The 11097-nt window shown below is 45.2% G+C and overlaps 1 long non-coding RNA gene across 1 annotated transcript; it reads left to right on the top strand.

Moving 5' to 3' along the window:
- Positions 1-1188: 1188 nt before the first annotated feature.
- LOC121657190 lies at positions 1189-8324 on the top strand. Its single transcript, XR_006013525.1, has 3 exons — positions 1189-1298; positions 5526-5733; positions 8240-8324. It is a non-coding gene; the product is annotated as an uncharacterized LOC121657190 (long non-coding RNA).
- The last annotated feature ends 2773 nt before the right edge of the window (positions 8325-11097 follow it).

Raw genomic sequence — 11097 nt, 5'->3', positions numbered from 1 at the left:
TGCTGTTGTACTTTGGTTATTTGTGTCACAAGTGCTCGAAATAAAAATAAAAATAAATAAAAATGAGGATAGCAGGTAAATAGTAGCAGGAATAACTGGAAATGAGGAAAAAGTGGAAACATGGAAATAGTTTCTGTTGTGTGTTTGTTTCAATAACAATATTTTTTCTCCTGAAAGCCAAGACTTGAGAGAACGATGAGATGAGAAAAGGTTTGGTCACTGTTGATCTGTGTGTTATTTCTACAAAGTTCTGTTAGTGATAAATTCTGCTTTCTTCTTCTGGTCGACCTTTATGCTGCTAAATCTATTCATACATTCATTTTACATCATTTTACCTCCCAGTCTGACAGCTGAGGCTGTCCTGGAAACATTAATCGCGTAGTCAGGCGTCTTGGAGCAGGGATACAATGAAAACCTGGACTGGGGTCCGTATAGGACCGAATTGTTATGTATTACTGTCATTGTAAATTTTCTGTTGGGAAACTGTTGGATGAAGTGTGTTGTTGGTGCAGGCAGGAGCATCTGTGTTCATACTTCTGGTTCCTGTTGAAACATGAGGAATGTTGTAAATGTCAGACTAAATAAACTATATATTCATCTAAACTACACTAATACATAGTGTTAACCTGATTTACTCCTATTTAGAGTCTCAAACCAAATAGTTTTACTACTTAGTTGTAGTAACCAACATAGTACAGTCTGACTTTATTACACCTTTGGTTGTCCACATTTTCTCATCAGATTAAAATCCTTTTTACTGCGAGAACAAAGAAAATTAATTGAAAAATAATTTAGTATCTCAAAGAGAAATTGCAAAATTGAAAGGGAAATAATTACACATCTTTATCAAGAATGTCTTTCTTAGCTGTTTGCTGGGGTCATTTCAGCCCTCACCGCGTTTTGTTGTGCGCGTGTATACTGGACATTACGGCTTCCGTCTTAAAGAGCCACTTGTCCGAATTACGATCAAATTTCCTTCGTTTTTTATTAACTTAAATCCACTAAGTTTCACAAGCATAGTCTAATAAGTATTGTAATAAAATCAGCTGTGAAACGAAGGGGCCGTAATTCTGAGTGTAAACGCGCATAAGAAACCAACACCATGTCGGGATGTTTTTCCAGCGGCTTGTTTCTCTCTCACGATCTGGCAACCCAGCTGTGGCTCCTCCTGCAGGAAATCTGCAGAAAGTCCGAACCCACATTCGGACACACGGGACCGAGAGATGTGCTTCTTTCTCCACGTCTCGATCGGTAAAACCCGCTGCAGAGGATCATCTGGCGTCCGGCTCGAGAACGCGGTAAGAACAACGTGCACGGAGGTGGGTTTATCCCGGCACGGATCGGCTTGGTTCAGGTCCCGGTTCAGGCGCTCCTGCAGCCTGCTTGCCTTGTGTTGCTCACCAGCCTGCGCGCGAGCGTCGTGATGTTTCTCCAGGTTTTTACTCTTAAGTCTCTGAAACTGACGTCAGGTCAGATTTAACGTTGGGAACTTATTCTGTAACATGTTTGCAGAAAAGTATGGAATCCATTTAGTGCCATTTAATATTATTTATGTCTTCTGTAAAGAAGATAATTGAAGATTAATAATAATAATAATAATAATAATAATAATAATAATAATAATAATAAGAAGGATCACCAATCAGGATTTAAGGAGCTCAGCACCTTAACTACAGCATGGATAAAGAACAGATGCATAAATCAAGCCTTTCAAGCTTAGAAAGGGAGGTTTTAATACATTATCTGGGATATTAAGCCCTAATGTTTAGTACCAGACAAGGGATGTAAGGATTCTTGATTTCTTTGGTACAATTATTGTCAAAGTCATGATTCCAGTTATTATATGTTCATTTCCCGTCACTGCAAATGTGTAAAAACACACAAACTTATAGGTTCTTATATCTTTAAGTTTATTTATTTCTATCTTATAATCCCAACATAAAAGAACAATAAAAATAAAAAAGAACAAATTAAAATAAATTCCATGAATCTCCTCAGCTGTGTGCACAATAAATAAATCCTACATATTAACCCAGAGAAACAGGACCTGGACCTGGAGCTCTACCAGGACCTCTACCAGGACCAGGACCTCTACCTGGACCAGGAGCTCTACCAGGACCTCTACCTGGACCATGAGCTCTACCAGGACCTCTACCTGGACCTGGAGCTCTACCAGGACCTCTACCAGGACCAGGACCTCTACCTGGACCAGGAGCTCTACCAGGACCTCTACCTGGACCAGGACCGCTACCTGGACCAGGACCTCTACCAGGACCAGGACCTCTACCTGGACGTGGACCTCTACCAGGACCAGAACCTCTACCTGGACCAGGAGCTCTGCCTGGACTTGGGAAGGAAACATCTGGCTAGCTTCGACTTCCAGCTGCTGTTTGACACATGTGATCCTGGGTGATGGTTTTTGCTCTCAGACGACTGAATAAAGCGACGTGCTCACGCTGCGTTGATCATGTTGGAACAAGAAAACTATCAGTGGAAAAAAGTTGGAGCCTTGGTATGGACCATTTTTTTCAATTTCCACCACAGATTCTCAATTGGACTGAGATCCGGACTATTTGCAGGCCATGACATTGAGTTTATGCGTCTTTCTTCAAGGAATGCCTTCACAGTTTTTGCTCTATGGCAAGATGCATTATCATCCTGGAAAATGATATCATCATCCCCAAACATCTTTTCAATTGATGGGATAAGAAAACTGTCCAGAATGTCAGTGTAAACGTGCATTTATTGAGGAAGTGACAACGGTCATTTCCCCTGACATGCAGCCCCATATCATCAAGGACTGTGGAAACTTTAATGTTTTCTTCAAGCAGCCCTCTTCATAAATCTCACTGGAACGGCACCAAACAAAAGTTCCAGCATCATCACCTTCATCACTGAAGATGACCTTTATCCAGTCCTCCACAGTCCATGACTGCTTCTCCAAAGCCCATTTAGTCCTGTTCTTTGTCTGTTTAGGTGTCAATGATGGTTTTCGTTTTGCTTTCCTGTATGAAAATCTTATTTCCTTTAGGCGATTCCTCACAGTGCGGTTACATACATTGACTCCAATTTCCTCCCATTTGTTTTTCATTTGTTTTGTTGTGCATTTCCTGTTTTTAAGACATATTTCCTTCAGTTTTCTGTCTTGACGCTTGGATGTCTGCCTTGGTCTACCAGTGCGCTTAGCTTGAACAACCTTCCCATGTTCCTTGTACTTGGTCCATATCTTAGACACAGCTGACTGTGAACAGCCCACATCTTTGGAAACACTGCGTGTAGATTTACCTTCTTCAAGAAGTTTTATTATCCTCTGTTTTGTTTCAAGCGACATCTCCTGTGTGGGAGCCATGATTCATGCCAGTCCCCTTGGTGAAACAGGTCTCCAAGGTGTGGTCACAGGTGTGGTTTTAACTGCAGACTAACAAGCAGATATAATCTGAAGCAGGTGCTCATTTAGGGAAAGGAAATTGACTGGGTGAGCCCCCCCCCCCAAAAAAAAACAGACTTATTCCATATTTTTTCCCTGTGCTTGGTCAGTAAAAGTGACCTTTTCTGACTACCATAATGTTTTTTTCGTTGTTTCTTTTATTGTTTCTTAAAGCCAGAAAGTTGCCATCTGGAATGACGAGAGTTGTGTGTCATGTTTGTCATCTGATTTTGTTCTAAACAACAAAACAACTGCATGAGCGCTCTTCCAAGACTGGTGATTCCATACTTTTTACCAGGGGTTGTATTACAAGAGAGGCCCTGATCCATCCCTTAGTCCTGCTGCTAGAGGCCGAGGCCGCTGGGGGGCGTCCCATGATGCACTGGGCTCCTCTCTGCTCGAGGACATCCCGTGATGCACTGGGCTCCTCTCTGCTCGAGGACATCCCATGATGCACTGGGCTCCTCTCTGCTCGAGGACGTCCCATGATGCACTGGGCTCCTCGCTGCTCGAGGACATCCCATGATGCACTGGGCTCCTCTCTGTTAGAGGACGTCCCATGATGCACTGGGCTCCTCTCTGTTAGAGGACGTCCCATGATGCACTGGGCTCCTCTCTGTTAGAGGACGTCCCATGATGCACTGGGCTCCTCTCTGTTAGAGGACGTCCCATGATGCACTGGGCTCCTCTCTGTTAGAGGACGTCCCATGATGCACTGGGCTCCTCGCTGCTCGAGGACATCCCATGATGCACTGGGCTCCTCGCTGCTCGAGGACATCCCATGATGCACTGGGCTCCTCTCTGTTAGAGGACGTCCCATGATGCACTGGGCTCCTCTCTGTTAGAGGACGTCCCATGATGCACTGGGCTCCTCTCTGTTAGAGGACGTCCCATGATGCACTGGGCTCCTCTCTGTTAGAGGACGTCCCATGATGCACTGGGCTCCTCTCTGTTAGAGGACGTCCCATGATGCACTGGGCTCCTCTCTGTTAGAGGACGTCCCATGATGCACTGGGCTCCTCTCTGTTAGAGGACATCCCATGATGCTCTCCATGCTCTTTGCTCTCCATGTAGAAATATCTGACATTGTTGACATTACTGTGTTTCTCTTCTGGTCCTGATTGAGGTTTTCTTTCCTGGTTCTGGTCCTGATTGAGGTTTTCTTTCCTTGTTCTGGTCCTGATTGAGGTTTTCTTTCCTGGTTCTGGTCCTGATGGAGGACTTAAAGCATGGATTTGCTTTAACTGGATTATAATTTAACTTTATCTGTAAAATACCTTGAGATGAAAAAAATCATGGATTGGATCCGATCTTCTCGTTGGTTCAATCCTCCATCCTGAGCTGCACGAGGAGACAGCAGAGAGGAAACCCTCCATCAGGACCAGAACCAGGAAGGAAAACCTTCATCAGATCCAGGACCAGGAAGGACGGCCATGTTCCTGGACCGGTTGGCGGTGAGCACATGAAGGAGGGGTCAACAAGCAGCAGAACTCGGGGACACCGGCTGTGTTCCAGAGGCAGTGAGAAGTCAGATGGAATAAAGTTCCACGTTACTTCTAACACAGCCAAAGAGAAAACATCTTTAACCAAATCTAATAAGCAGATGAAAGAAAAGTAAAATAAAACGAGCTCCTCTGAACCTTTGTGGTGGATTTTGGTGCGAAACATTGATCAGTGAAAGATGCGGGGAAAACTTTGGATAAACCCAAATCTAGTGACCGAGCATCTGAAAGGAAGAAGTTGGTCTGGAGACTCTTTCTGTCCCTTCGTGAGAACAAGTGTTGCTGCTTTGCTCCAGGGTCACTGGAGACGAGTTGCCTTCCAACTTCATATAAACACAAAGATAATTCACCGCGTAACAAGCACTAGTCATGTGAGCAAAGCTAAAAAACACAAGCTAAATCAGGGTTTTTGTTTCTTAACTAAAAGAATGGTGCCCTATTAAGTCCAAAAGTAAAAAGAAAACGTGTCAGATCATTTTGTTTATAGAGTCCCTGAAATGAAATCAGTATAAAATCATTGAGGAGCAGTTTGATTAAAGTGAAGCCAGATGTCAGTTCAGTCCGACTCATCTTATTAATTTGTTTATTCTCATCAGGAGGTGGATACCTGCTCTGTAAGCTGCTGACGTCATGGTGGAGAGATGTGGCGAGAGCAGCCGGCTGGACATGAGTTCAGCCGAGAAGCCAGAAACCAGCGATGAGACCAGAGGCGAGACCGGCGCCGTCCTGGACCTGCAGGTCACTTCCAGTCCTGCAGCAGAAGCAACTGATCGGTCAGCGAGCATCGTTTCTGATGACGGCCGGGTACTTTCTCGTTTCATACGTCTCCACAACGTAACTGGAAATGTCATTTATTCATTTACTGAAAAAGTAAATGAGCTGCAGCAGCAGGAAAAAATCCAACAAATGTCCAAACAAGACGAATTCTTTTTGTCTGGGAACAAGTATATGAATAAAGATAAACAATGTAAAAAAAAACATAAATACGACAAAAAAGAAAGACAATTAATAAATAAAATAAACTAGTTTGATAAAAAGAAATAAAATGAGAAAAGGTCAGATGTAGTTGGTTGCAAATTTGTCACACCAGACATCAAGAGGTTAACACCCCAAGGAATTTATATTCTGGTACCGCTTGTTTTATTTGTGTTGACACATAAACATCTGACTTTTCTCTGGGACCGTTTAGGTGCACACAACCAAGCAGACGGAGCTCACCAAGCGCCTAAAAGAAAAACACGTTCTTTAAACTTATAAAATTCCTGCAGAATTAAAAACACTTTTCTACTATGTGCATGAATTTGTTCTCAGCCAGGGGGGTAGCTAGAGGGGGGGGCAGGGTGGCATTGGACACTCCAGGTGCCGCCTCAAGTGATTGACAGGTTGCTGGAGGAGGACAGAAACATCTTTCCAGACCTGCATGAATCACCAGCATCATTCTTTAAAAAACCTGACATGTCTGCAGAATTCTGGAAGAGATTTTGTTTGCAAGTACTAATGTTATGTAAGGCCTGATGTTAGCACAAAGCTACATAGCAGTGCTATTGTAGTTATATGCTAGCACTAGATTAGTTTTAACTAATGTGGGAAAATCAGGTAATATTAATTTTACAGTGGGTGTATTTAGGGACCACACATCAAGTCAGTTCATCAAGATTTTTACATTGGAGCTGAAAATAAACTATAAAGATGCTCAGAGAGAAGCTCAGTATCCACGTTACTTAGCACTGGCTAAGCAAGTGCTCAGGATCCAGTTTCATTTAAAGAGGAGGCTAGCAAGGCTGCTAACTGGTTTTAAAGTAGCTACAGCATGAAAATGTGGAGAAATAGATCCTGGAACCAGTCTGGTTTAATAGAGGAAGATATAAGAATGAAGAGAAAGGAGATATTTTTGAATTTTAGTAATGAGGAAGGACACAAATCGGGTGGAGATCAGACCCCAGACCCAATATCAGCAGATCCACAGCTCCCAACAAGGAGCTAGCCACACCAGGATCCAGTCTACCACCACCACCAGACAGTAGACCAGAACCCATCCCCCTTCTACCTCATCAGGATCCACATACTAACCCCCCCCCGTATTATTTGTATTCGTGAATACATATAACATATAACATATAACAATACATAAGCCTTAGTTTTAAGATTGCAGGGAACTTCTGCTGTTTAAACATCAGCATAAAAACCTAAACCAGCAGCAGACAGATGGAAATCACCTCCCCAAAACCCAGCGACGGAGCTAAACATTTTCTCCCTCTGATAGTACCTGCCTACACCCTCCGTCTCCTCCCTAGCATCACCTGTCCTCCTCCTCCTCTTTAGTTCTCCTCATCTCAGCCTCGTCACCGCTGCTTCTGTGTTACGACGGATTCTCGGACGTTTAAGGAAGTTTGTGGTCTTCACTCACCTCAACCTGCTGTTTGTGGAGCTGAAATATCTCCTCTCATCACTGTGTGTCGCAGTGCGCTGTGGCTTAATAAGTTTATATTTATTGTCTTTTTAGTTTATTACCGTGTTGTTTTTGTTTTTTTACTAGTGACAAATGGATGTGCGCAGCCTCGGATGCATGTACGACTGCATTTCACTGCCGTCTCGCAGCTTTTCACATGCCTGTTGCAGGCGGAAGAAGAAGTAGTTCCTCTTTATCCTGAAAGTTTAGTTATATAAATGAATAGATGTTTCAGTATTGATCCACACATCACTACTATTCTTCTCAGATAACTCCTCAGATCAAAGCGTAGGCCTGTTCTTACTTACCCACTCACTCATTCATTCATTTATATTTTTGGCCGGCACACTGGACCAAGAGCTGTGCAGCCAGCCGGGAATCCTTCCAGACCTCCCGATTAGCCCCTCCGGCTTAAAAGCCGTTTCACAAGCATTTTGCACTCATCCAGATGAAAACCGCGGCGTGACTGACTCGGTAGATGCTGCGCGTTAATGAGGGCGGGGCCAGCAGAGGGTGATTCTGTGCTTTGATTGGTTCAGCGTCTCGGTGCTTATGAGAGAGCCACACAGGTTGTGCGTGTGAAAACGATCTTGTATCTGTGGCACTACTGCTAGTTTCAGTTCAGTAATTTATTTATTTGAGTGAGGTGGCGAGCTGAGCTCTGGAGGGCTCCGGCCCACTTTAACCCCTTCATGCAACTCAAATCAAATATTCACCAGTTTTAAAAAGCAAGGCAGCATCACAGTAGGGAAGAAATACAGGAAGAAGCTACCATCAGAACCAGAACCAGCATTTAGGATCAGAACGTCTGACACATTCAGAATAATTTTCCATCTTTAAACATCTGGTTCCTGTTTGCAGGTCGAAGGGGTCGAGCAGCAGAGGCTTGGCGTCTCATGTCAGAGCAGATTGGACCACGCGGAGACAAATCCTGATCATCCTGATCATCATGTGACTCCTGCAGGGAAGCAAGCAGCGGGCGACTCGCTCTGTCCTGCAGGAACTTTAGGCTGTGGAGATCCTGATGTCCAGGATCATCACGGAGGAGAGACTCTGCTTCACAAACATGAGCTGGATTTATTAACAGAGCGCCGGGAGGAGGAGGATGCGTATCAGGCAGTTCTTCATCAGATGCTGCAGCTGCAGAAGCACAAACCCGGCCGACGATTCAAGAGAAAAACCCTCATTAAAATGGCCAAACTGTTTGTGATTGCCAAGGGACTGGACAAGAAAACGGGCTCAGCAGAAGGTCTGGAAGCATTCACATCAGCTCAGACTCCAGCAGAGGCTGCATTTTCAGGTCAAACAGAAGCTCCCGCGACTTTTAAAGACAAGAGCAGAAAAGAAACGGAAAAACAGGAAAAAGACTGGAACATATCTGAAAATCTGCCCAAGCCCCTCCACAAAGAATCCAGCCCAGAAACAGCTTCAGAAGAGCAGAAATTCAGTGAAATCAGCTCAGTGTCTGTTGGAGAGGAAACAAAGGTCACGTCCGGCGTCAAAGGAAAGAAAAAGACGTCCAAGCAAAGGAAAAAAGCCACACAGACCCCAGAAGATGGAGTGAAAAAGCCCTCAGAGGAAACTTCTGCAGGAAATAATGAGACGAGATGGGATGGAAACGGTGAGGATCCGACGGAGAACAGAGAAACAGTCCTGAAGGCCAAGAAGAAAAGGGGTCGGCCAAAGAAAGAGAAGCTGAAGAGTCCACCTCAGGCTGCTGCTGAGGCCATCAGCCAATCAGAAGAGTCCTCATTAGCTCCAGCTGATCAAGGCGTGTCCGCACAACGCGGAGACCAAATCAATGAGCAGATAACTGGAGAAAACATCCGCAAACCCAGGAGAAAGAGAACCACCGGGTCCAAATACAAGAAGCGCGGACATGCAGCTCATCAGATTCAAACCGGAGGCGAAGAAAGGGAAGACGAGTTTCTACCTGCTGCAGCAGCACATTTAAAAACGCCTCGGAAACCTCCGCCAAAAGCTCCGCTTGTGAAGGAGCGCTTGTCTCCTGAGGCGATGGAGTTTGAGACACGAGCTGGGAGGAAGAAGTCAACAACTCCCAAACGAAGAGGGAGAAAAGCTGTGCAGGTGAGGGAGGAGAAGCAGGAGCAAACCATCATGAGTGTTAACGGTGGGAAACCAAAGCGAGGCAGAGGAGGAAGGAGACTCGTGAAGGACAAAGCTGTTGAGGAAACTTTAAGTTTGACTTTTAAAACAGAACCAGCTTGGGAAGCGGCAGCAGATCAGCTGGATGTTCCTCCTTTTCCCACCGATCTTCCCACAGAAAGTCAAGCTAGTGGGAAAAAGAAACCCAGAAAAAGAAGCAAGAAAACATCCGAGCAGGACATGAAGAGCTCGGCCTCATCGGTTTGGGGATCCCTGAAGTGGAAAGGTAGGAGGAAGAAAAGAAAACCAGAAAATGGCGACACTTTGGTGGAAAATCCGCAAAATAATGAGACATTCGAAGGTTCAAAACACAAGAAAATCAGGTGGAAAGGGGCGTCTGTCAGTGTAGCAGCCGAACATGTGACCTCAGAACCAGATGAATATTTAACGAGATGTTCAAAAGGTTCAGGAAAGAGAAATATTCCTCCTCATAACTCAAACACTGACCGCCAACAACCAGAGGACATATGGAACTCTGAGGCAGCGAACCCCGAAAATACGACAAAACCCAAAGAGAGGAAGAATCGCTGTGTGGTGGACCACATCACAGCTGCTTCTCTGGCTGGAAACGCTAAAGAAAAAAGAAAAAGAGCAAACAAGAAGCTGACGTCTCATGTTGCCTCCTATTTGGATGTTAAACCTGAAGGTGTGATGGTGGGAAGAAAGAAGCGGGGCAGAAAACCGAAACGTGAGCTGAACAAAGACGGTTTTCCATCTTCAGGACGTCAACCGGAAGCAGGTCCAGAGATCCCAGAAACTGGACCGACTGCGGGGGAAGGCCAAAGAGAGACGTCAGATCTGAAAGACGTCCTGACGCTTTCCGTCGAGGTCGACTGCGAAGCCACAACATCAGACCTGAAAAAGAAGAAACAGCTGGAATCTGATGAACAGCTGACTCGTCCATCTGAGGGCGAAGGAATAAACAAGCCGTCAAACTTCCGGAGAAAAAGAAAGAGAGGCGGCGCATCTAACACGACGGATTTAAAGGCTGTCAAACAAGAACCGGATGGTAATAAAACACCAGGGATCAGGTTTTTCTTTCAGGCTGAGAGCACCAAAGAGGAATCTTCTATTTCTACAAAACCAACGAAGAAGAAGAGACGACGGAGGAGTAGAACACACTGGACTGGGAATAAGAAAGCAAAGCCACCTCGGATCAGTTTGCTCTGGAATAATCAGGCCGGTGTGGAGACCATCAGGATGACGGATCAGGACGCGACCGTCACCAAGTCCAGCTCTATAAGCTGCAACCGTCCAGAAACGCAGAAATCCCAGAAGACCCTCCTGTGCTCTTTCTGTGGCCGCTCTTTTCGGCACATCTCAGCATTTACGCTCCACAAGCGAATCCACACGGGGGAGAAACCGTACCGATGCCCCACATGTGGAAAGAGCTTGGCCAAGCTCTCCCAGCTCAAGCTGCACGCCAAGCTCCACGCCGAGCCTCCGGCGGCGCGATGCCCGTGCTGCCGGGGGGCGTTTAAAACCAAAACCCAACTTATTCTTCACTTCAGAAGTCACTTAAAGGACAGTTCAGAGATGCAGACCGGATCAGA

This window comes from Melanotaenia boesemani, chromosome 17 (assembly GCF_017639745.1).
Source record: "Melanotaenia boesemani isolate fMelBoe1 chromosome 17, fMelBoe1.pri, whole genome shotgun sequence".
NCBI lineage: Eukaryota > Metazoa > Chordata > Actinopteri > Atheriniformes > Melanotaeniidae > Melanotaenia > Melanotaenia boesemani.
The sequence above is the reverse complement of the archived record's forward strand: the minus strand, read 5'-3'. Positions and strand labels throughout refer to the sequence as shown.